This window comes from Podarcis gaigeae (assembly GCF_964106915.1).
Source record: "Podarcis gaigeae genome assembly, chromosome: 3".
Taxonomy (NCBI): Eukaryota; Metazoa; Chordata; class Lepidosauria; order Squamata; family Lacertidae; genus Podarcis; species Podarcis gaigeae.
Window position 1 is genome coordinate 41,970,745 of NC_139680.1, and position 22,966 is coordinate 41,993,710.

Genomic DNA, 22,966 nt, shown 5'->3' on the forward strand with positions numbered 1-22,966 from the left:
TAATAATAATTATATTGTCAAGTAGATAAACAGCTTTAAACAGGAAGATGACAGTCACTGCTGCCAGTTAATGCTACTTTCCGCACACTCCTGAATTCCCAGGAAGGGCAGCTGAGGTAAAGTTCCAGCTGAATCCTCAGTTTCTAGGAAGGCAGGCTGAGGGACAGCTGAATTGTGAAGACTATTTTTTGCCCATTATGGGAGGTGATAGGGACAGGACACAGTTAAGCTAGTGTCTAAAGCAGGGGTGGGGTTGTTTCTGACCCTCTAGCCCAGGCATGGCCAAACTTGGCCCTCCAGATGTTTTAGGACTACGATTCCCATCATCCCCAACCACTGGTCCTGTTAGCTAGGGATGATGGGAGTTGTAGTCCAAAAACATCTGGAGGGTCAAGTTTGGCTATGCCTCTTCTAGCCAAATCTAGTGGGTTCATACTTGTCCTGTGAAGCCATTTGGTAACTTCTAGGGACGCAGGTGGCGCTGTGGGTTAAATCACAGAGCCTAGGACTTGCCGATCAGGTCGGCAGTTCGAATCCCCGCGACGGTGTGAGCTCCCGTTGCTCCGTCCCAGCTCCTGCCAACCTAGCAGTTCAAAAGCACATCAAAGTGCAAGTAGATAAATAGATACCACTCCGATGGGAAGGTAAACAGCGTTTTTGTGGGCTGCTCTGGTTTGCCAGAAGCGGCTTAGTCAAGCTGTCTGCAGACAAACGCCAGCTTCCTCGGCCTATAGAGATGAGCACCGTAACCTGAGTTGTCCATGACTGGACCTAACGGTCAGGGGTACCTTTATCTTTTAGGTTGGATTACTGTAGTGCAATGCTTCTTTTGCACTTGATCCAAAAGTTGCAGTTAGTGAAAAATGCTGCAGCAATGTTGCTGACTGGAGTGAGAACCTATCTGCATAGAACAGCTATGCTCAGAGATCTGTGCTGGTTGCCTATTTCCTACCAGGCCAAGTTCAATGTGGTAATTATTACTATATAAAGTCATTAACAGTGGGATGCAGGTGGCGCTGTGGGTTAAAGCCTCAGCGCCTAGGACTTGCCGATCGAAAGGTCGGCGGTTCGAATCCCTGCGGCGGGGTGCGCTCCCGCTGCTCGGTCCCAGTGCCTGCCAACCTAGCAGTTCGAAAGCACCTCCGGGTGCAAGTAGATAAATAGGGACCGCTTACCAGCGGGAAGGTAAACGGCGTTTCCGTGTGCGACTCTGGCTCGCCAGATGCAGCTTTGTCACGCTGGCCACGTGACCCGGAAGTGTCTCCAGACAGCGCTGGCCCCTGGCCTCTTGAGTGAGATGGGCGCACAACCCCAGAGTCTGTCAAGACTGGCCCGTACGGGCAGGGATACCTTTACCTTTACCTTTTAAAGTCATTAACAGCTTGGGACCAGTTTACCTGTGAGATGGCCTAACCCCAAATATGCCTACTCAAATGCTTCGATCTACAGAACTGGCATTGTTACAGGTGCCACACAATACTCATTCTTTAGTTGCAAGAAACATATTTTTTATTGTGGCTACATTTACACTTTAGAAGTCATTGCCTATTGACATCAGGCAGGCTCCTTCACCATTTTTTATATCACCTGCTTAAAACATTTTTGTTTGGTAAGCCTATCTAGACATGTAGATGTCTACCAGCTCCACATGTTGCGCCAGCTGAGACCCTACCTGCCTGCGCACTGTCGTGCCAGAGGTACATGCCCCGGTTATTTCCCACTTGGACTGCTGCAATGTGCTCTGTGTGGGGCCACCTCTGAGGGTGACTTGGAAACGACAACTAATCCAGAATGCAGCAGCTAGAGTGGTGACTGGGAGTGGTCACCGGGACCATATAACACTGGCCATAAGGATCTACATTGGCTCAGAGTATGTTTCTGAGCACAATTTGGTGTTTAAAACCCTAAATGGTTTTGTTCCTGTATACCCAAAGGAGCATCTCCACCACCATTGTTCATCCTGGACAGTGAGATCCAGCTCCAAGGGCCTTCTGGCGGTTTCCTCATTGTAAGAAATGATGTTACACAGAACCAGTCTTCTCAATAGTGGCAGCACCCACCCTGTGGAACACCCTCCTGTCAGATGCCAGAGATAAACAATTATACAACCATAGACACCTGAAGGCAGGCCTGTATTGAGACACTTAATGTGTAATGTTGTGTCGCGTTTCTGTTTTTAAATACCTATAACTTTTTGTCAATAATTTTAGTATTTTATTTCACATTTACCTAGACTCCCCCCATCAAATGGTATGTAAATTTTCATAAATATAATTTTCATGTAAACCAGTCATCGGCCCCCTGCTAGTGCACCACTGGGGGCCTTAAAAATACAGCAGGCTTCAGTTCTAAAGTGATAGAGCTGATGCCTGCAGAAAGCGTACCTCTTGGTTTAAAAAGCACAGTAATGGTTTTAAAGAAATCCCAATAGATGGTTCCACAGAAAAGGCCCTCCAGTAGGTGGGTTTTCCAGGCAACATCTATATAAAACCACTGAAGCCATCCAATTTCATGGTGGTATGCAAATGACAGCTCTACCACACATTTAGTGTTGTATCTCATGGAGGCAATGGAAACTCCAAAATGCTGCTTGGGGTGTTTTGGATTATCTGAAGCTTAATCCAGGTAAAATGCAGCAGCAGTTACTTGGATCCGATGATCCTGCAGAAACTTTATGTGGAGGTGGGCTAGGAAGGTTGAAGTGGGAAAATAGTTTATATGCTAATTAGGGAGAGTACTTGGTTTATTATTATTTTTTAGTTTTAATATATTTAATCTATTGTATTATACCCTTTCTCTCTCCCTTGCGAAGTTTTTTATATATGGATATTCAAGCGACCAATAAAGTAAATAAAATATGGTAGTATTACTCCACTCATTTTAATGTATCTGCAGCAGCACAACTGAACACCTTAATCTGCAGATGCCAACTACACCTACATACCCCAAAACCATTTTAGTGCTGCAACTGCTTGAGTTCCACCAATTAAATTATTCAGGAAAGTTTCTTCAGTAATACATTAAATAACTAAAATACAGTGATTGTATAGCTTTATTCTGAAACACGGGTTCAATCTTCATTCTCAAGAGCCACATAAGATCCCATGACATGAAAAAGAACCATTTGAGAACAAACTTTGAATATAGCAAAGCCACTGTACATATAATTGTTATAAACATTTAACTGCAAGCAAGGTTTTCATTTATTATTATTAATCTGATATTCCTTAATGGAGACACACATGCACGCTGCAACTTCATTCAGGTAATTCCAGATAACCTTGTTTGATGCATTTACTTCTTATCACTGAAAAATTAAACACAATTAAAAAAACGATTAATGCAGATTATTACATCTATTGTACTCTAGGTCAATAATTTAAGACCAGTAGAAATACATTTAAGCAACATACTTATTCCCAGTCTTTACTATTTAATGTTTCAGGTCTTATTACTATGAATTCTGGTGGCGCTCAACTGTTGTTTTCAATATAATTCAGTTGGAGCTTCATTCGTATCAGAATCCACTTCAAACATTTATATGGTTTTTATTGGTTGCTACTTTTGATTCTCAAGTGCTTTGCAAATCAACACATGCAAATGTTTTCTTACCTGTTTTTGCAATAGGTACTGTAAAAAGGAATTGAGTCTTCCGCCTACAGGCTAGGCTCTCCGTCCCATCCCTATTCAGAAAGCAATGATGAAACTTTTAAATAACTTTTATAGCCAACAGATAATTATTAATTATAAATCTGGAACATTTATGTCTTAAGAGTCCTGTTTTATGACACATGTCTATACACTGAGCTCAGAGGTTAAATGGTAGTTACAAAGATAAAAGCTTGTTTGGCCTTAGCCAACAAACTGAAGCCCAACAAATCAGACTTCATCAACCTGAGGCCCTCTGGATGTTTTGGACCACAGGAAGCATGACGCTGCTAGCTGGGGCAGATGGGAATTCTAGTCCCAAACAGTTGGAAGGCATGTTAGTGAAAGCCAACATTTGAAGGTAGCCCTGTATCGGAAGCTTTTAATGTGATGTTCGGTTGTGTTTTTGTTCAATCTGTTGCAAGCTGCCCAGTCGCTGGGGTAACACAGTCAGATGGGTGGGGTACAAAAAACCCATCCATTATTGCTATATATTATAGAGGCTTTCTAATAATATAAAACAGTTCCAAGATTTTTACATGCTCACATAATCCCTGTCTGCATCAAGTGTGACACCACAATCTGGCAAATGTGAAAAGAACCAAACCATCTCCTCCAACTTTGAAGCTGCAGGTTGTTAGAGACAAAGCCAGCATGTTATTTGGTGGTTTTCATGGAGAAGTCTACAGAGCAGGCATACAGAACCTGTCACCCTCCAGATATTACTGGACTACAGTTCCCATCATTCCTAACCACTCTGTTGCAAGCAGTTGCACCAAACCAGCATGTCCCCCTTGCCCATTTGAATACAACTTACCAATTCAAAACATTCCACCTGCTTAATGTACATTAGGAATGAGGAACTGCTGCCTGGATATCATCTGCTATAACCTTTAAGTGAAAGACAGAGAAAGTAGCATCAGCGTCAACAGAATTTGATTTATTATCTACATATCAAACACTGGTTTACTGGTGGTAGTCTCAGAAGCCGGATCCATATTGGCAGTTTTTCATCAAACTGTATCAGGTTCGGGATAGGCTCATCACTGGTTGAACCAATGCCAATACATTCTCAATATGAAAATTTAACTCACATACCTTTAGGATAAAGTAGCTTCAAGCCTGAAAAGGAAAAAAATACTGTATTAGGGAAATGTTTTTCCTTATATTTCTCCTTCTGGTAAGAAACCCAATTTTCTTTTTATTCTGCAGAACAGTAATAACTAGAGATTTCTTACACAACAATGCAAACCAATGTTTCCTTATTTCAAACTGCACTCCATGGTTTAAAACAAGTTTACAAGCCATGAAAACAGCAGCACAAATGCAACAAAACCATAGTTAATGGCATCAAGGGAAAGTTGCATGAATCCAGTCTGCAAATCATGGCATGCAGGGAGACAATGTTACACCTGCACGTGCCGATTTTAAAAAATAAATTATCTTCCAAAGTGGAGTTTGACACAAGAGGAGCAACTCCCACATGAACTAAGGTTACAATATCTGGGGCTTTTTAGTTTTGACACTTCATAAAATTAGAATCCAAGGTTACCCAACAAAGCTAAATGGTGGGAGATCTCAGGACAAATATGTATTTATTCAAATAATTAACATATGGAATTCACACCCAAAAAATGTAGTGATACCTGCCAACTTGTGATGGTTTTAAAATGGAACAAATTCATGGAGGATATCGTGCAGGAGGCTGCTACTGCATCCACACCCTGCTTGTGGGATTTCCATGCATATCTGGTTGGGCACTGAGAAAAGAATGCTGGACTAGGGAGACCTTCGGTCTAATCCAGCAGAACTCTTATGTTGTTTACCAGTCAAGCAACACTACAGTGACTCAAGTTACAGCAACAGAATTCTCCCTCTCCCTAGTTTCTCAATCTCTCATCCTCTTACAAAAGCTGGAGAGCAGTTTTGAGTTCCCAAACAGTAACCTTACAGTTAATGACTTTAGTCTCCAAACAGCATTTTAACATACCTAAGAAAATCCACTATTCTCCATAGAATACTTTTCTACATATGTTGGTGTTTTCATAATCTGAAAATAAAATTTTATAAAGTTCAGAAGAAGGAAAAGTAGTAATACACAATAAAAGAATTAAGTCAGGGAATACCAAAACTGACTCATAATTGGAAAACAAGATTCATCACAAAACTTAATTCCTTCTGCCTGAATTCTGTATTTTAATGCATGAGTACAACTCTAACAGGGTTGTAGATTCAGGTAGGTAGCTGTGTTGGTCTGACACAGGCGAAATATATATAAAAGAATGTCCAGTAGCTCCTTAGAGACCAACTAAGTTTCTTCTTGGTATAAGCTTTCTGGTCTCTAAGGTGCTACTGAATTCTAACAGGGGTCCATGGTCACTTGGAGCCACTACCACATCCAAAGCCCTGCTGCCTTGTTTGGGCATTATTTTTGCAATACTTGTTGTAGCAGCTCCAGGCAGAAACAGCTATCCCACAGCAATTTGGGTCCCTTTCCAATATATGGGCTGACCTGCATTGGCAGAGAAAGCCCAGCAGAGGGTAATCTCCACAAATTCCACACTCTTTCCAGTAGCATGCCTCCAGGGTTAGGACTGCTCCCTTAGAAGGCACCCCTTTAAAACCATAATCATGCATGTTCAGAAAATGAACTATGCATCTAGGATACTATGACCTGAGCTATCGTGTTGTATATAGTTAAGAACAAAGTACAAGTCAGAATGTTCCAGCTGAAGGTTTTCATTTGCAGGATAGTGACAAGCATACACAGAAATAGATGTGTTTTAATAAGGTAATGCCACTATTATTCAAAATAGGTATTCCAAGTACACAAATGTCTAACACCCACTTAAAGTTGGCTGCAATGTAATTAATATCTGGAATATTTTCAAAATCTTAGCTAAAGTACAGTATGCAAGTATTTTGAAGTAGAGTACTGGATACATACCACAGAGCTCATTTTGTGTCTCCGCAATAGTAACACAAATCTTAGTTCCATAGCTCCTGGAACAGAGATAAAATAAGACAGGGTTAAAATCAGGTTACACAGCTATCTAGGTTTGCAACATACAACAAAGAGCACCTCTTGTGACAACACAATGACTGTTATGGCACAAGCTTCCATGGACTAAAGTCCACTTCATCAGATGTAGCCAAGGGAGAGCTCAGTTGGTAAAGCATGAGTCTTAATCTCAGCGTTGTGGGTTCAAGTCATGGTCAAAGTTTCCTGCGTTGCAGGGGGTCGAACTAGATAACCCTCGTGGTCCCTTCTGATTCTATGATTTAGTGAAATCTTAATCAGCAGGTGAACCTAGTTATTAAGACAGTAGATTAGTAGGTCAAGATTTCATGAAATTAGTCTGATTATGTTAGAACTTTGGTGTATGTTAAAATAGGCACGCCTTTTACTTGGGGATCCAAGCAACCAAGGCAATTCCAGCCCTATTTCAGTCACGTTCATTTCATTTGGGAGAAATCCTAGCAAGTACTTAAGGCCGCTAAGAATTACAATCATATACTGCTCCTGAGAGATGGATTTATTTACGATGGGCTCGTCCGTTCTTTTGACCTCCCTCGTGCTTTTTTATGAAGTATCAGCCGCGGGGTGGAGACGATATCCGCAGAGTGCGGCGGCGAGTACCTCTCTTCCACCCTCGTGGTTTTCCTGCCTGTAGCTACGCGCTTCCCCACTTTAATTTATTCCAAATTTGCAGATGGGGGGGGGGGGGAGACACGTGGGAGAGCGATTTTGGGCGGGGAAAAACATGGGATAAAAAAAAATATGCTCGATCCTTTTAGCCATGCAATAAGACAGGGGTCTCCCCCCACTTTACCACATCATTAAAAATATCCTCTTAATTCAAGCCTCCACGTGCGAGGGAGCCTGCCAATCCCAGCCTACAAAACCCCACTGCGAAATTCCTGCACGCGCAGCGCCCCCACGTCGCCCGCGGCCCCCACGCAGCCTTCATTCGTTGCACCCCAAAAGCTACCGAGGCAGGGGGTGCGCTAACGCCGAGGGAAAGCTCGCGAAAATAATTTTTGAAAGCGCCGTTTTTGCAGCGAGAGCGCGAGCGATGAAGCGCACCCTGCCCACAAAATGGCGGCCCTTCCCGTTTAACGGCTACTCTCGTACCCAACGCTCACCTGCTTCTTCGAGGTCCAGGCGAAAGAGCGAACGAGCGCCCTCCCGGTGCTTTATATAGGAATCCTCGGAGCAGAACGAGGCTAGCTACGCCCACCCGTCTCTCATTGGATGCAGGAGAGAGACGAGCGGGGATAGCGCGCGGGAGTGGGGAGGTGAAAGGCAGGGCTTTCGAGCGGACTTTTTTCTTTTTTCATTCCTCTTGTGCAGAAGGAGAGAGGCGTGGCTTGTTTCAAGCCGAGGCTGTCAAGATTCTCCCTCCATGGCGCTTTGAACGATTCTCTGTTTCTTTATGATCCGATCCCACTTCCCTTCGCCTTCATCCGTAGCCACCTCGTGGTGGAGGGGCCGTAGCACCAAATAAGACATTTTTTAAAAAAGGAGCCAGGCTTTTTCTAAACTGCCAGCCCGCACAAGGCAGGATTTGTTTATTTTTGCTTATTTTGAGAAATGAATGAATGAAGGTCCGAGAGAGGCGTTCCTCCTCTTGCTGCCTTTAGGTCCTCTGAAATCTCCAGGCTGACTCAGAGGAACTGTATACGCTTCAACAGTACTACTCGGGAGCAAGTTTCCTGTCGCTTTTTGCAGTTACTTGGCAAATTAAACACAAGCCGTCACACTTAGGCGCACCAATACAAAGACAGCCGTCCACTTTGCACGGGGAAGATCCAGACAAAAGGAGTCTGTTTTCACAGTACCCGCAGAGGGGTTTATACGCCTCCATCATCTTGCCTCCCCTGTCCCCCGACCACTGTTTCACTCTGTGTCTCAGACCTGGTTGGAGAAGCTCCGAATAACAGCCGATCCGCTTCCCCTACGCCGAAGAGACAAGTCCTGCCCAGATGCAGGCTTCCTCATGATCGTGTGGAATCTGTACACGTTTCTGTTGGCGCTTCCACTAGTGATCTATACAGGATCGGACTTCATTTCAACCAACCACATCCTCTTTCCCCTCCCTCTCCCTCTTCCCCCGACAGCATACTAGAGTTAATATGGATTTCAAGGCATGCTTTTAGAACTTGTATACTTAGCTTTAAACTCCATAAAATTTGCCTACTGCACATTGGGAAAGGCACCACAAGAGGATGCCAGTATACCTATTGAGCAAAGTCAGGGAAGCTATTGGAGGCAAGAAGGCTTGGTTCAGAAAATGGAAGACCTGCCCAAATGAGGAGAACAAAAGGGGAAACAAACTTTGGTAAAATAAATGCAGGCAATAAAGGATTTTTAAAAACTCATCTTGGAATATTGCTAGAGCCATTAAGACCCACTTTTTTAAAAAAAAATTTCAATACATTAAAAGCAGGAACTGGCTAGGAAGGTGATTAGACTTTGAGGCAACAAAGGGCTCAGTATACTGAAAAGGAAAAGGAGATTGCAAAGAAGCTCAATGAATCCCATCAAAAGGTCCCAAACTAAATTAAAACAACAGTCTACCAACCTAAGAAAAGCAGGATTACTAGTAAAGGAAACAGTAACACAGTATATGCGGCATAGTACATGCATAGGAACTGGTTGTCATGGTCAGCTGAGAAGAGGTTATGGCTCAGATGACAAGGAGAAGAAAAGGAATGCAATACTGTACCGTTATAATAATACAATATCTGAACTGATCAGTGTGAGCTTTTAATTGTGTATTGCATTCCTCTCTCTAAAAAAATCTTCAAACACAAGAGGGCACTCTAGTATTTATGGGAAATATTTACAAGAGGCGCTAAGCAGGAAGGGTTATTCTGCACTGGCAAATAATTGGGTCAGGCCCATGAAGAGGAGATGGCAGTCCACTTTTGCTTGATGGATCACCCTCTGGCACACAGGTGTTGGTGTCCAGGATGATTCAGAAATTTGAAGAAGCCAGGAGTGTTGCCTTCCTCCTCATCCACGCAGCAAGCAAGTTCCCTGAAGTAACCCATGCCAGCCTCAAAGCACTGCTGCAAACTCCGACCCTCTTTGAACCATTTCCCAACACAGAGAACACTCAGGGGATGATGAAGAAGGGTGGTGGTGTTGAGGTGGCACCAAACTGAGAGGAAATACAGTGTTATGGAGCGTCCTTGACCTCCACCTCCTCACCGCAGTTACCTGCTGCCCATCTGCTTACCTCTGCCTCAGCCCAATTAACCTCACTTCCCAGAACAAGAGGTCAAGGTGTATAGAGGTCACCGTTCCTCCTTGCCCTCATGGCTTGCTTAGTTGAAGCCTTCCAAAGATCAGTAATGAGCTTCTTATTTGGATGTGAGCCTCAGTAGGTGCCCACTGACCTCTGGTGCTGGCCCTGAACAGCACTGGATTCAGACCCGCATAATAATAATAATAATAATAATAATAATAATAATAATAATAATAATAATTTATTATTTATACCCTGCCCTTCTGGCTGAGTTTCCCCAGCCACTCTGGGCAGCTCCCAATCAAATGTTAAAAACAGTACAGCATTAAATATTAAAAACTTCCCTGAACAGGGCTGCCTTCAGATAACTTTTAAAGATAGGATAGCTGCTTATTTCCTTGACATCTGACGGGAGGGTGTTCCACAGGGTGAGCGCCACTACCGAGAAGGCCCTCTGTCTGGTTCCCTGTAACCTCACTTCTCGCAATGAGGGAACCGCCAGAAGGCCCTCGGCGCTGGATCTCAGTGTCCGGGCTGAACGATGGAGGTGGAGACGCTCCTTCAGGTATACAGGACCGAGGCCGTTTAGGGCTTTAAAGGTCAGCACCAACACTTTGAATTGTGCTCGGTAACGTACTGGGAGCCAATGCTCAGGACCGGTGTTATGTGGTCCCGGTGGCCAGTCCCAGTCACCAGTCTAGCTGCCACATTCTGGATTAATTGCAGTTTCCGGGTCACCTTCAAAGGTAGCCCCATCATCTCATGTCAGTCATGCCCATGGCAGCATGCATAGCTGCTATACCCAAGCTCAACCAAGGGGGACCTGTGGCCCTTTAGATGCTTTTGGACTACAACTCCGGTCATTCCTGACCACTGGCCATGCTGGCTGAGGCAGATGGGAATCTAACAACATCTGAAGGCTACAGGTTCGCTATCCCTGCCTAGCTATATAACCGAGGCTTGTTTCACATAGAACAAAGAAATACAGAAGTATACAGTCTAAAAAAATATTACTAGGGAGGCATGTGTGTGTGTTTAGAATGGGTTACTATGTTTGTGCCTAGTTTCATATCATAACTCAAAGTGCACTATTTTATATTCCCTGGAAGTTAATATAATAAATGTTGTGAATTACATCCACATAGCTGAAGCTATTAGTAAGATAAACAGAAAAACTTCCATTACCAGATGATACCCAAAGTTTATCTTTCCTTCCTTCCTTCACACACTGGATATGTTAACCAAACTCTGACAGTCTCCGATTGCTATTAAACTCCCCCAGCCATAAAAGGAATGAAATAATAATTGGAGCCTTGTCAAAGGCTCTTTGTGCAAAGGCTTCTGTGTAAACAACTTGAGACTGTGCAGCACAAAGCTACACTGTCAGTGATCATCATAGGTGCAAGAGCTATTACTGCAGTTATTACCAAGCAGACTGAAGCAGTGATTATTATATTTTACAATGTTTATTGCCAAGGCCATTAAAAGGTATGCAATGGAGAATTCTGAAATTTTGTATCTGAGGGGAAATGTTCAGTGTACAATGGCCCATCTGGGACAAGGTATGAAAAATAAAAATAAGTTACTACACATTGAGATAAAGCAGATGTGATCAGATTCCAGTTCAGCTCTGGTCTCTGTGTAATGCCATACAGAAATTGTGTGTCTTCCATGTGTATTCCACCGTTTCTCTAGCCACAATAACCCTGCAAGCTAAGAGATAAAATGAATCTAATCAAGCTTGTGGTGTTTTGAGTTGTGGTTCACAATTTAAAATAGTATGGTCCACAAACTAAAGTGTTGGACTTGGACCTGGGAGACTAGGGTTCAAATCCCCACTTGCCCTTAAGGTCCCTGGGTGACCTTGGCTAGTCACTGCCTCTTAATGTAACCTTCTTCCCAGGATTCTTGTTAGGATTAAATGTGGAGGAGAACCGTTTCCACCACCTTGATCTAAAGGGAGAAGAAGGTGGAATACAAATGTAGTAAATAAATAAATAAATTGTGAGGTGCTACACAAATACAGAGATGCCCAGAGTTGGACATTAGGAGGATCACCTTGCTGTCCTGAAGACATTGATCAAATTTTATGGATCCCAGATAGCAAACTTTGCACATATTACAAGTACAGTACACCACTCTTCAGGACATACTTTCAGAATTCATTTAATGTATCTTCAGGTGAGTATTACAAAAGAAGAGTATTGACTAGTATGAAAATGGAACAGGAAATCATCAGATCATAATGTGCAGAATTTCAGTGCTCTTACTCTGAGGGAATATGTTTAGAATCAGAGGAAATGTCTCTTAATTTCAAAGTATTCACCATGGCTTTACTAGTTTGGACAGCAATATACACTTATGACCGGTAGGGGGCAATTAAACACAAGGTATTTACCGTAGTTACTCCGTTTAAGCCAAATACAGTAGATTTCTGGAACCTGTTCTGTTTCTTTTGCTATTCCTGTGTGAGAAAGAGGTTTAAAATTAATCTGAAGTTTTTGATTGAATTCGTCTCAACTGGCAAACCCATTCTAGGACACTCTAGTTAAAAGATGATGACTGAATATGTTGAAATAAGTTGTGTTCACTATATTCACTGGCTCTTTTGAAATTGACAGTTTTCTCTGACGGATTCTATAATATTATTTTATTTATTAAAAAGTAAAGAAAAAAAGTGATTGAAATAAAAACCTATCCTTAAACCATTTGGATAGGAAAGTTAATAATAAGAATAAGAATAAGAATAATTTCTCACTAGAAAAGGTAGTGAAAGTTCTCACAGAATGGATACAGGTTAAAAAGATTTTGCACAAGCATGGTGTGATGGGGAGGGAAATGGGGTATCTCATTTTACAAATCTTCCACTCTATGTCAACGTATATTTGTCTGTATACAAACACACTATAATGACAGCCCATCACTGTGATGCCTCTACTTGAAAGGCCTAAATGAGATTGACCGTGATGACTTGGCACAGTGGAGAAACACGTGGCCAGCAAGGGAATCTTATTTTATTTATTTGATTATTTTTATATAGCTCTTCATCCCAAAAGGGCTTCCAGACCACTACAAACAAGACGATCCCTGCCCATAGACTTACAATTCAAAAAGGCATGACATAAAGGGGAAATGGATAATGAGAGAGTTCCAGGCTTAAGGGGCAGTAAGGGAAAATGGAAAGAGTTGTTTAAAGCAGTAGGAAAACTCTTATGGGTGTAGCCTTAGGAAACTCACAGCAGCCCAATGACCACAGTAAGCTTCCATTTTTCTAAATCAAGAGTCAAGCAAAGAAACATTATTATTAACAACAACAAAGTGGGATACAGATGGAAATATTGCAGTATGGACTTTTCCTGTTCAAGAGTTTAGCCAGTCATGACTTCCTTTAGTTACCGCATTCTATTTTCCTCTCATGATCAGTCATCATTCTGTGACCGTTGAGTATACTCAGTCCTCACCGGACTCTTTCCGTTTTTTTCTCCCTTTAGGGTTTGCATCTGTGCAAACCTTGGGGTTCCCCCAAGTGTGCTTATATCTCTCGTATGGGATCAATGTCCTTTTGGCTACATTTGGAGAACTGAGTTCACTGCTAGGCTACCCCTATTCTCCTCACAGAGCTACCATTTCCCCAGTGGTTTAACAATCAAGCCCTCTACCCAGGCAACACTAAGAATTGAAGTTCTGTGAGAGGAAAGGGGGTCTCTTAACAACTCTCAGCACCCTTAACAAATTTCCTTGTGAGTCTTTGGGGAAAGTCATGAAAGTGGTATGATACTGCTTTAAACATACAGTGCGGATGGGGCCATAGTCTCTTCACCTCAGAGCTCCCCTTACCCTTTTATTTGGCCACGGAACCATTCCACTGTGAGTGGTGTGCATCACATCTGGTGATATTTATCTGGCTGCTTAGAGATTTTGTTCAGTGCCTGTTAAAATTTGTGGCGCTTCTTAATTTTTAATGTTATTGTTGGCCTGAAATATGAAGCTCTAGTAACTATGTGACTGAGCCTAGCAACCACCTTGCAAGAGTCAAACATAAACAAGGCTTATGCCACCTACTAATTTTGAAATGATTATCCAGACTTTGAAAGTTATCAAAAGTTATGCAGTATTGAAATTAACCTCTTGTGTAGATTTTGTTTCTCTTTCATTTATAGCAGCGGCAGGTGGACTTCCAGCTTGTTGGAGCTACTCAGTTTTTGGAGAGAACCTCAAAGGCTGACAGATGCAGCCAAGTTTAAAATAGTGAACTGAGCTCCCAATCCTTTCAAACAAAAACCAGTTCCTGGTTTCTTCCCTGGCTTTCTTTGTATCCATTCCTGATAAATATTGGCTCCAGGTTTTGGAAGGCAAAACACACTCCGTGAGCTCCCCTTGATTTGAGAGTTTGACTCCTCATTGCAGCAGCAAGTCCAGGGGGCTTGTGTCAGTGGGATCCCCTGCTGGGCTTAGAGCCCTTTACACTAGCCCTGATCCTGACCTATTTTATGGGGGTCCCCCCAACGGATAGTGCTTATTGGATTTGTTAGTGCTTCATCATAATGCTGCTTCAAAGCTGTGTCTCATTCATCTAGAACAAATGACATCAAATGGAAATTCAAAAGCAAACGTACTTTAAAGCTAACTGATGCAAAATCATGCTTGTAAGCAGCTCAGGTGGGAGGTCAAAAACAGTTACTGATTTCCCCTAAGCCTGTAGTTCACTGTGGATCCCAAGCTCAGACCAGCACTCCCTTCAGCTCAGCACCCAGGGCAAGCAGTGCCAGATTTATGTATAGACTAAGTAGGCTGAAGCCTAGGGCCTCTAAATCTAGGGGGCCTCGCCAGCCTGCCCTCTCCCCAGTGCCCCAGTGTCCCCTCTTCCAAAATTGGAAACCCAAGACTTCATGCAAGGGCAGGGCAACTTAGGCCCAGCAACTATTAGACTCAGGGGTATCCAGTGGGGCCCAATTTGAAGCAGTGGGGCGCAACTTTTTTTTTGTAGGGCCCCAGTTCAGAACCAAAGTCTGCAAAATCTTATATCTATAAATAAAATCCATCTAGATTGCCCTGGTGCAGGGGCCCCCTTAGGAGCGGCCCGCAGGACCCAATTTGGCCAAATTGCTCCAGTTGCCTTAAGGTCAGCCCTGATGAGACTGTACAGGGGTTGGACTGACAAGCCCTGAACCTTCTAGGTCCCTGGTGTCACCATTCAGAGGACAGACTCAAGGACTTGTTATGGAAATAAATGGGGGGTACTTATTGGAAATCAGTTTTGTCACCTATTCCCCCCCCCAAACCCCAAGACAATGAGCTCAGCCACCTTTTATTACAGTCGCATAAGCACTACACTACAGCATGGCCATAAACATGTACGTTCTACCGCTGAAATATACACCCAATATGTAGCAATGGAGATTTATGTTACTGCTTTATGAATGAACACTGTGTTTTATGAACGGACTCTGTATTTTGTGAATTACCTAAGAGCCACCAATAGGGAACTCTAGAATCTGACAGCTAACCAATTGGGTACTACCAAACAGCGACCCCTACTGTTGAAAGCAGGTAACCAGCAGGGAACGCTTCAGCTCAGCCCTCCACTGTTGACAGAATACCCCCTGCTGTGCAGATAATGGAGAAAGCTGTAAATTGTATCCCTTCTGGCATCCTGGCCAACTCTATTACGCTGGTGTAAACCCTGGTGCACCAGAAGCCCAGAATAGCAGCAAATAAAATCCGCTCATACATCAGCGACTGATAAGACTTGTTCGGCTACTTCCATGCACATGATGTGTGATGCTAATTATTTCCCCCAGGAGTTAAATGATAAGTAATCAGAGGCAGCTGTGGGAGAGCTATGAGATACAGGTGAGCGTCAGATGCCTTGTCAATCGGGCCTGGGATCTTGCAGTGTTTGGAGATAGCAGTGGTGTGTAAAACTATCTATTATTTTAGAGATGAACCAAATCCTAAAAGGAGATCCATAGCAAGCTTACACAGAGTGCTGTCTGATGCTCTTATAACTATCAATTAACATCAATCAAATGTAGTAAGCAGTTCCAGTGCAATCACATACAGTGGTACCTCGGGTTAAGTACTTAATTCGTTCCAGAGGTCCGTTCTTAACCTGAAACTGTTCTTAACCTGAAGCACCACTTTAGCTAATGGGGCCTCCTGCTGCTGCCGTGCTGCCGGAGCACAATTTCTGTTCTCATCCTGAAGCAAAGTTCTTAACCTGAAGCACTATTTCTGGGTTAGTGGAGTATGTAACTTGAAGCGTATGTAACCCGAGGTACCACTGTATTAACAATAATCAAACAAGCAGCTACTGCACAGAAGTACTATACTAAATAGTATGAAACCAACAAATAAGGTGTGTAAGGTTTTCAAAAAGCAGGCCTACAACTTCCACACTTCATGAACACTGGCAATGCTTGCTGGGGCTGAAGGGAGTAGTAGTCTAAAGCACCTGAAGGCCACCAGACTGCATATATAGTGTTAAATATAGTGCTATTATATGCAATCAAAGAATCACAGAATTGTAGAACTGGAAGGGACCCTGAGGATAATCTAGTCCAGGCTTCCTCAAACTCGGCCCTCCAGCTGTTTTGAGACTACAATTCCCATCATCCCTGACCTGCTAGCTAGGGATCATGGGAGTTGTAGGCCAAAAACATATGGAGGGCTGAGTTTGAGAAAGCCTGATCTAGTTCAACACCCTGCAATGAAGGAATATGTGGCTGACCCATATGGGGATCAAATTAGCAAAGACTTAGATTAGAATAATAGAATCATAGAGTTGCTGAGTTGGAAGGGACCCTGAGGGTCATCTGGTCTAACTCTCTGCTATGCAGGAATCTCAACCCATGGCAGATGGTCATCCAGCTTCTCCTTAAAACCTTGCTAGATGGATGCCTCCCATTGCTATGCCACTCTGTGTTTCTTCTATGTAGAATTTCCTGTGAAATGAGAGCAGACACATTTCCTATGTCCCGAAAACTAAATTATTCACTTCTCTATAAACAGAAACAATTAATTATACAGCATTGGGCAAAATGATTTGGCACTTTGTCTTGCAATGCATTTTTGCTATCAGGTTGTAAAATGTGTCAAACTGAAAGCATAAGCCGTTTTGTATATCTGGAAAACATTGCCAGCAATCTGTTAAAATCCAACAAGTAGTTATCACAATTTTTTTTAAAAAATCAACATGCTAAAGTCAATGCACCTTTCCTCCTTCAAAATACACACACAGAAATAGTCATTCTCAAAGTTACTATATTTGGTAAAGCGTACTATGACTGACTGCAAATTGTTTCTTCCAAACAGTAGAATGTTTTCTTTCCAAGGTAATTTTATTTCAGCAAGATGATATCTTTGTTTCCCACATAAAGGTATGCTTTAAAATTTAGTGCTCCCTGATCCATTTCCATTCAGATGCTAGATGAGGCCAATTTGCATCCTTTTTGTGATAGACTGAAGAGGCCTTTGGCATCTTTGTGGGAATCTAGCAATGACTAGTAAAGTCTGTCCTGTAGAAGCCCATCATACAAAACTTTCTCAGTGAAGTGGCTCACCCCTAGACCTTATGTAGATTTTTAGTGTGTACCTGAGGTACCTTAGGCTACAATCCTGTGCCCACTTACCTGTGAGTAAGCCCCACTGCACACAGTGAAATTTGCTGACATGAGTACACGTACATAAAGGTAAAGGGACCCCTGACCATTAGGTCCAGTCGTGGCCGACTCTGGGGTTGCGGCGCTCATCTTGCTTTATTGGCCGAGGGAGCCAGTGTACGGCTTCCGGGTCATGTGGCCAGCATGTCTAAGCTGCTTCTGGCGAACCAGAGCAGCGCACGGAAACGCCGTTTACCTTCCCGCTGAAGCGGTACCTATTTATCTACGTGCACTTTGACGTGCTTTCAAACTGCTAGGTTGGCAGGAGCAGGGACCGAGCAATGGGAGCTCTCCCCAAACCGCCGACCTTCTGATCAGCAAGTCCTAGGCTCTGTGGTTTAACCCACAGCGCCACCCGTGTCCCACACGTACATAGTTTTGTGCCATTAATGTCTAAAAAGAAACACACCTTTTGAAAGAGAAGCACATATTGGGGAAGCAGGAATTGGTTGGACCTCTCTGGCATATATACACAATACAGAACAGCAATAAAATATGTAAGAGGAATATTCTTTTTGGCTATGTTCATGACCTCACAGCTTGTCTTTCCCAAACTGGCATCCTCCAGAGGTCTTTGACGCCAGCTCCCAACATCCCTGACTATTGACCACACTGGCTTAGGCTGATATCAGCTGAAGTCCAACAGCAGATGGACTACTTTGGGAAGGCTAAACTTGACCTTTACTTAGAGCTGCAAAAAAATTACTAATCTTGTGCTCTCTGAGTACCTTTTTACAAAGTATTGTTTCATTGTTGCTATTTATTACTAGGTAAGAAATGGGTTACTGAATTTTGTTAACTTGCTTTTAGTTCTCTTTTGAACTGTTAGGACAGCAGTGTGGTTTTTGTTTTACATTTTATCGTTTCTGTGGGCTGTCAGCCATCTTGAGTATAATAATGTAGCAAGGCAGTACAGAAATTAAAAATGAAATGGAATGCTCTTCTTATTGTGAGATCTTTCAGAAAAAAGGGATACAAATGAGAAACTAAAGTAAGGATCAGATGGCAAAATACATTCTCTACATTTTATTTAATGCTATTTCATTGTGCTTAAAGGCCTTCCTCATTATTTTTAAATTTTTTTGGATAGTTTTTAAAAATAAACTGGATTCTGATTCTCTGTAGTCACTTTTAAGCTCAGTTAACACAGATACTCTTTAAGGCCCTAATCTGTCTACACACTTTCCTGGAAGTAAGCCTCACTGAATTCAATGGGCCTCACTTCTGAACAGATGTGGATAAGCTTGTGTTGTGAGACAAATGAGCCAAGCTATTTGTGTCTAATATCAGAAAGCCTAAACATGTCAAAATATGATTTATCACTTCCTCCAAAAATACTTTTCAATGCAGACAGATGTGTGGCTTCTAACCTACATTAATGATTGCAAGTCTGGAATGGTTGCAGGTGGAAACTGTTCTGGAATAAATTAATATGGAGCAGAATGGTGTAATCTTGTATACAGAGGAGGTATAAAGGTCCATACAAAAGAAGACTAATACAATAATTTTATTTAGTTTTGGGTTTTGTGTTACTATGACAACCTATTCATAAAGATGAAATACAAATCTTGGTACTGAATGCCAAGTTTTTATTTTCTCTCTGGCAAAGAATGAATCATGTTAAAGAAGCATAAGGTCACAACGAAACACCAGGGATACCCTCCCCCCCCTGTAACATCTTAGCCCATGTCTTTAAGTTCTCGCCTTGCGTATTCCTCCACCCCAACAGTAGCAGCCAATGATTAGCCATCAGCTAATAATAGCACCAGGACATGGTCATATTATGGAGGGGAAGGACTCTATATAAGCTGCTGTTTACAGCAGCAAGCCCATCTTCAATTATTTTCCTCTCTATTTTCCTGGGTATCACGAATTGATTTTTTAAAAACATGCAGAAACCTGCACTGTGCTGCCGCCTGTGCTTCTCATTCTTGACACACTTCTCTCAATATTATTTAGATTGCAAGGTCATTCCGCATGGGACATGTGTCACTTTTTGCATCAGCAGCATATTAGGAGATAAATCAACACCGGTATGCTTACTGCTGGAATACTGACTCTGAAAAATGAGAGAGAGGGAACTGGAGAGAACAAAACGGGAAAGGATCTATATACGTATCTCCAGAGAGTTCTCCCATTCCCAAGGCCTTGTTAATTTGTGTACTTGCGTTTGTACACATGCACACATAGGCCTAGATGGTAAACCTGAGTCCGGATCGAACCGCTTCAGAGTGCTGAGGGATATCCACATAAATGAATACTTCTGCACATATGAAAACTTTTTGTTTCTGTACACAAAAGCCCTGTGGATAGACAACAAGCATGTCAGGGGAAAGGTTAGTCTAGAGTCATTTTCTCTAATATATAGTTTCTCTCTGTGCACATACAAACTCTGTGCCCTGCGCAACATTCAGGCATGCAATGAACACAGAGCCAGCCAGCAACCATTCACCAGCCATTCATAAAAGGCAGACTCTTAAATACTTGAATGGGATGAAGTCAGTGTGTGCAGGGCAACCCTTTTTCTTTCTGTCTTCCTAATGAGGAATGCTTGGGGGGAGTTGGGTATGTTTGGCCTGGATAAGAGGAGACTGAGAGGAGATATGAGAGCCATCTTCAAATATCTAAAGGGCTGCCACATGGAGCAAGCTTATTTTCTCATGCTCCGGAGGGTAGGAACCGAACGCAATGGCTTCAAGTCACAAGAAAGGAGATTCCAGCTAAACATAAGGAAAAGCTTTCTGATGGTAAGAGCTGTTCAACAGTGGAGAATAGACTCCCTCAGAAGGTAGTAGACTCTCTTTCATTAGAGATTTTTAAGCAGAGGTTGGATAGCCATCTGTCTTGGATGGTTTAGTTGATATTCCTGCGTTGCAGGGTGTTTGGTGACTCTTCGGATCCCTTCCAGCTCTACAATTCTATGAATCAGATACGCACGCCCCCCCCCAATGCAGTAGGCTGCCATGGGAGAGGAAAATGGCTTTTTCCAGCAGTCTTAACTGATTACTTGCAAAGGACTAAGGAAACTGGCACAGGACAAGTAAATACCTGGATCGATCTAGAAATATATTATTAAATAGCTCATCCTGCCCCCCCACCCCTTTGAATATGTCTTATTAAACTACGAGTTTTTATTTTAAGCATTCATTCATCATAGTTAGAATGGGAAGGACTGTAGGTCAGGAGTGCATTCTTTCTTTTGACCAGGGGTGGTGGTGGGCAGACATGGGGAAAAGATGCAGTTACCAGACCTGTGATGAAACATGCTGTGCTAGACTTTCTAATCCTTCTCTGGTTCACTTACAACAAATGAGGTTCAGAGTCAGCCAAAGATTGCGGCATTTTATCAGAATGAAATTTAAACTACACTCATAGCTGGAGCTGAAAAGGCAGGATTCCAGGGCTGACTTTAAATTGCATTGGCTATTTGAATGTGGTCTGTTTCCCACTGTTTTCTTTGTGAGGTCAGATGGGGCCCCAGCGAACCAAGGCACAGTCTAGCCCCATCTGCGGGACAGGTTTTTGTTTTAAAGGCGACACAATTGCTCTAGCAACAAGGGATGCTTATGATAGCACAGCAACACAGGTAAATTAATTTAATCTCTTGCCTCAAGTCTTACGGCTTGCTCACTCTGATTTGGAAATACTGCTCCCTGTGACAGGGGGATGATAAGTTCTGTAGTTTTATTCAGTCATATAAATCCCTGCTTAACTAAAGCTCTCGGCTTTGCTGATTTCCTGCAGATTTGTGATCAGAACTGAGATTGTTCCACCATGGCTATGTATATCTTTTTTAAACAGGTAGGCTTTTCCTTATGCTCTGTATAGAATTAAAACAATTCAAAAGTAGAATATAGAAGATTAATCCTATGGCTTTTTCAAAAGCTTAGCAGAAGTACCAGAGATGCTATGTTGATCCATCTCCCTACTCCCCTGCCCCCCCCCCCCGTTCAAACACTGCCTCCCAGTTACAGCTTTCTGTTGCTTTAAAAGTTATCGATTTTATTGCTGCTGTTTTATTCGGAGCTACACAGAACTTTTTCGGCTTGAACTTTGGAGGGCTTTGGGGCATATGTATAAAAGAATCCACAAAATCAGCTGTTTTGCTACAATCACCTGCTTAATGGGGCCAAGTCCCAAAGCTCAATGGTGGAGCCCATGCATCACAGAGAGCAGGCCCCAGATTCAACCCCTGGCATCTCCAGGTACAGCTGGGGAAGACTGAAGCCTAGGAGAGATGCTACCTAATCAGGAAAGACAATACTGAGTTATGATGGACCAATCAGTCAAAAGCAGCTTCCTGTGTTCCTGGATTCCTGGCAGCAGCAGCAGTTGCCATCTTTCCCCCTGGCAGACTTTAGAGTGAGGGCAGAGAGTCACATGGCATTATCACAAAGCAAATATTCTCTCCCCCCTCCCACTGAGTGATGTAACAATCAATCCCTCTTATCAGGGAACTCTGAGAATTGTCACTCTGCAAAGGGGGAAAGGCATCTCCTATCAACTTTCAGAACCCTTAGCAAACTGCGGCTCCCATAATTCTTTGGGGAAGCCATGACAGTTTAGCAGGGGTCAGCAAACTTTTTCAGCTGGGGGCCAGTCCACTGTCCCTCAGACCTTGCGGGAGGCCGGACTGTATTTTGAAAATGTATGAACGAATTCCTATGCCCCACAAATAACCCAGAGATGCATTTTAAATAAAAGAACACATTCTACTCATGTAAAAACACGCTGATTTCCGTACCATTCGCAGGCCGGATTTAGAAGGTGATTGGGCCGGATCCAGCTTCCAGGCCTTAGTTTGCTTACCCATGGTTTAAAGTGATGTCATAGTGCTTTAAATGTATGGTGTGGATGCGGCCTGTGACCATCAGTAAGTTCATGCAGACTCCATGTCTTTTCATACAACCACCACTGCCACTCCAAAATGTCCCCTCAACACCACAGTATAAAAAAGGGTGCAGAAGTTCAGGGAAGGACTTCAGCTCAGCCTTCTTCCACATTGCCATAGATCAGCCCAAAGGGGCATATCATTTCCCCTCTCATACGCATGGGCATGGGCAACCTTTGGAACTCTAGATATAGCTAGTATTGAAGTTTTTTTTTTAAAAAAAAAAAACCTCACGCACATCTGGAGGTTACCAGGCTAAGGAAGGTTGTGCTAAAGCCTGGAGCTGTGTTGCTTCATAATAATGTTTAATATCTGAAATGTCAAGCTGCCCTTTTCCTGTGACAAATTTGTGTCTGGTGGTTAACTCTCTGCTTTTTCTCACCAGAGCGAAAATATTCTTTTGGTTTCTGCCACTTACCCAATAACTGTTTCCTACAATAATGCAACGGTTTTCACTGCTTTATGCTTATGTCTAGGAAGGATTCTGAGAACTTTCTTCTCTTTTTTAGGAA

At 42.8% G+C, this 22,966-nt stretch overlaps 1 long non-coding RNA gene across 1 annotated transcript; it reads right to left on the minus strand.

The window, feature by feature from the left end:
- Positions 1-3,034: 3,034 nt before the first annotated feature.
- On the minus strand, positions 3,035-6,750 carry LOC310842312. Its single transcript, XR_014563067.1, has 6 exons — positions 6,596-6,750; positions 5,639-5,698; positions 4,747-4,770; positions 4,466-4,539; positions 3,613-3,683; positions 3,035-3,307 (listed from the first exon to the last, which is right to left on the minus strand). It is a non-coding gene; the product is annotated as an uncharacterized lncRNA (long non-coding RNA).
- Between the last annotated feature and the right edge of the window lie 16,216 nt (positions 6,751-22,966).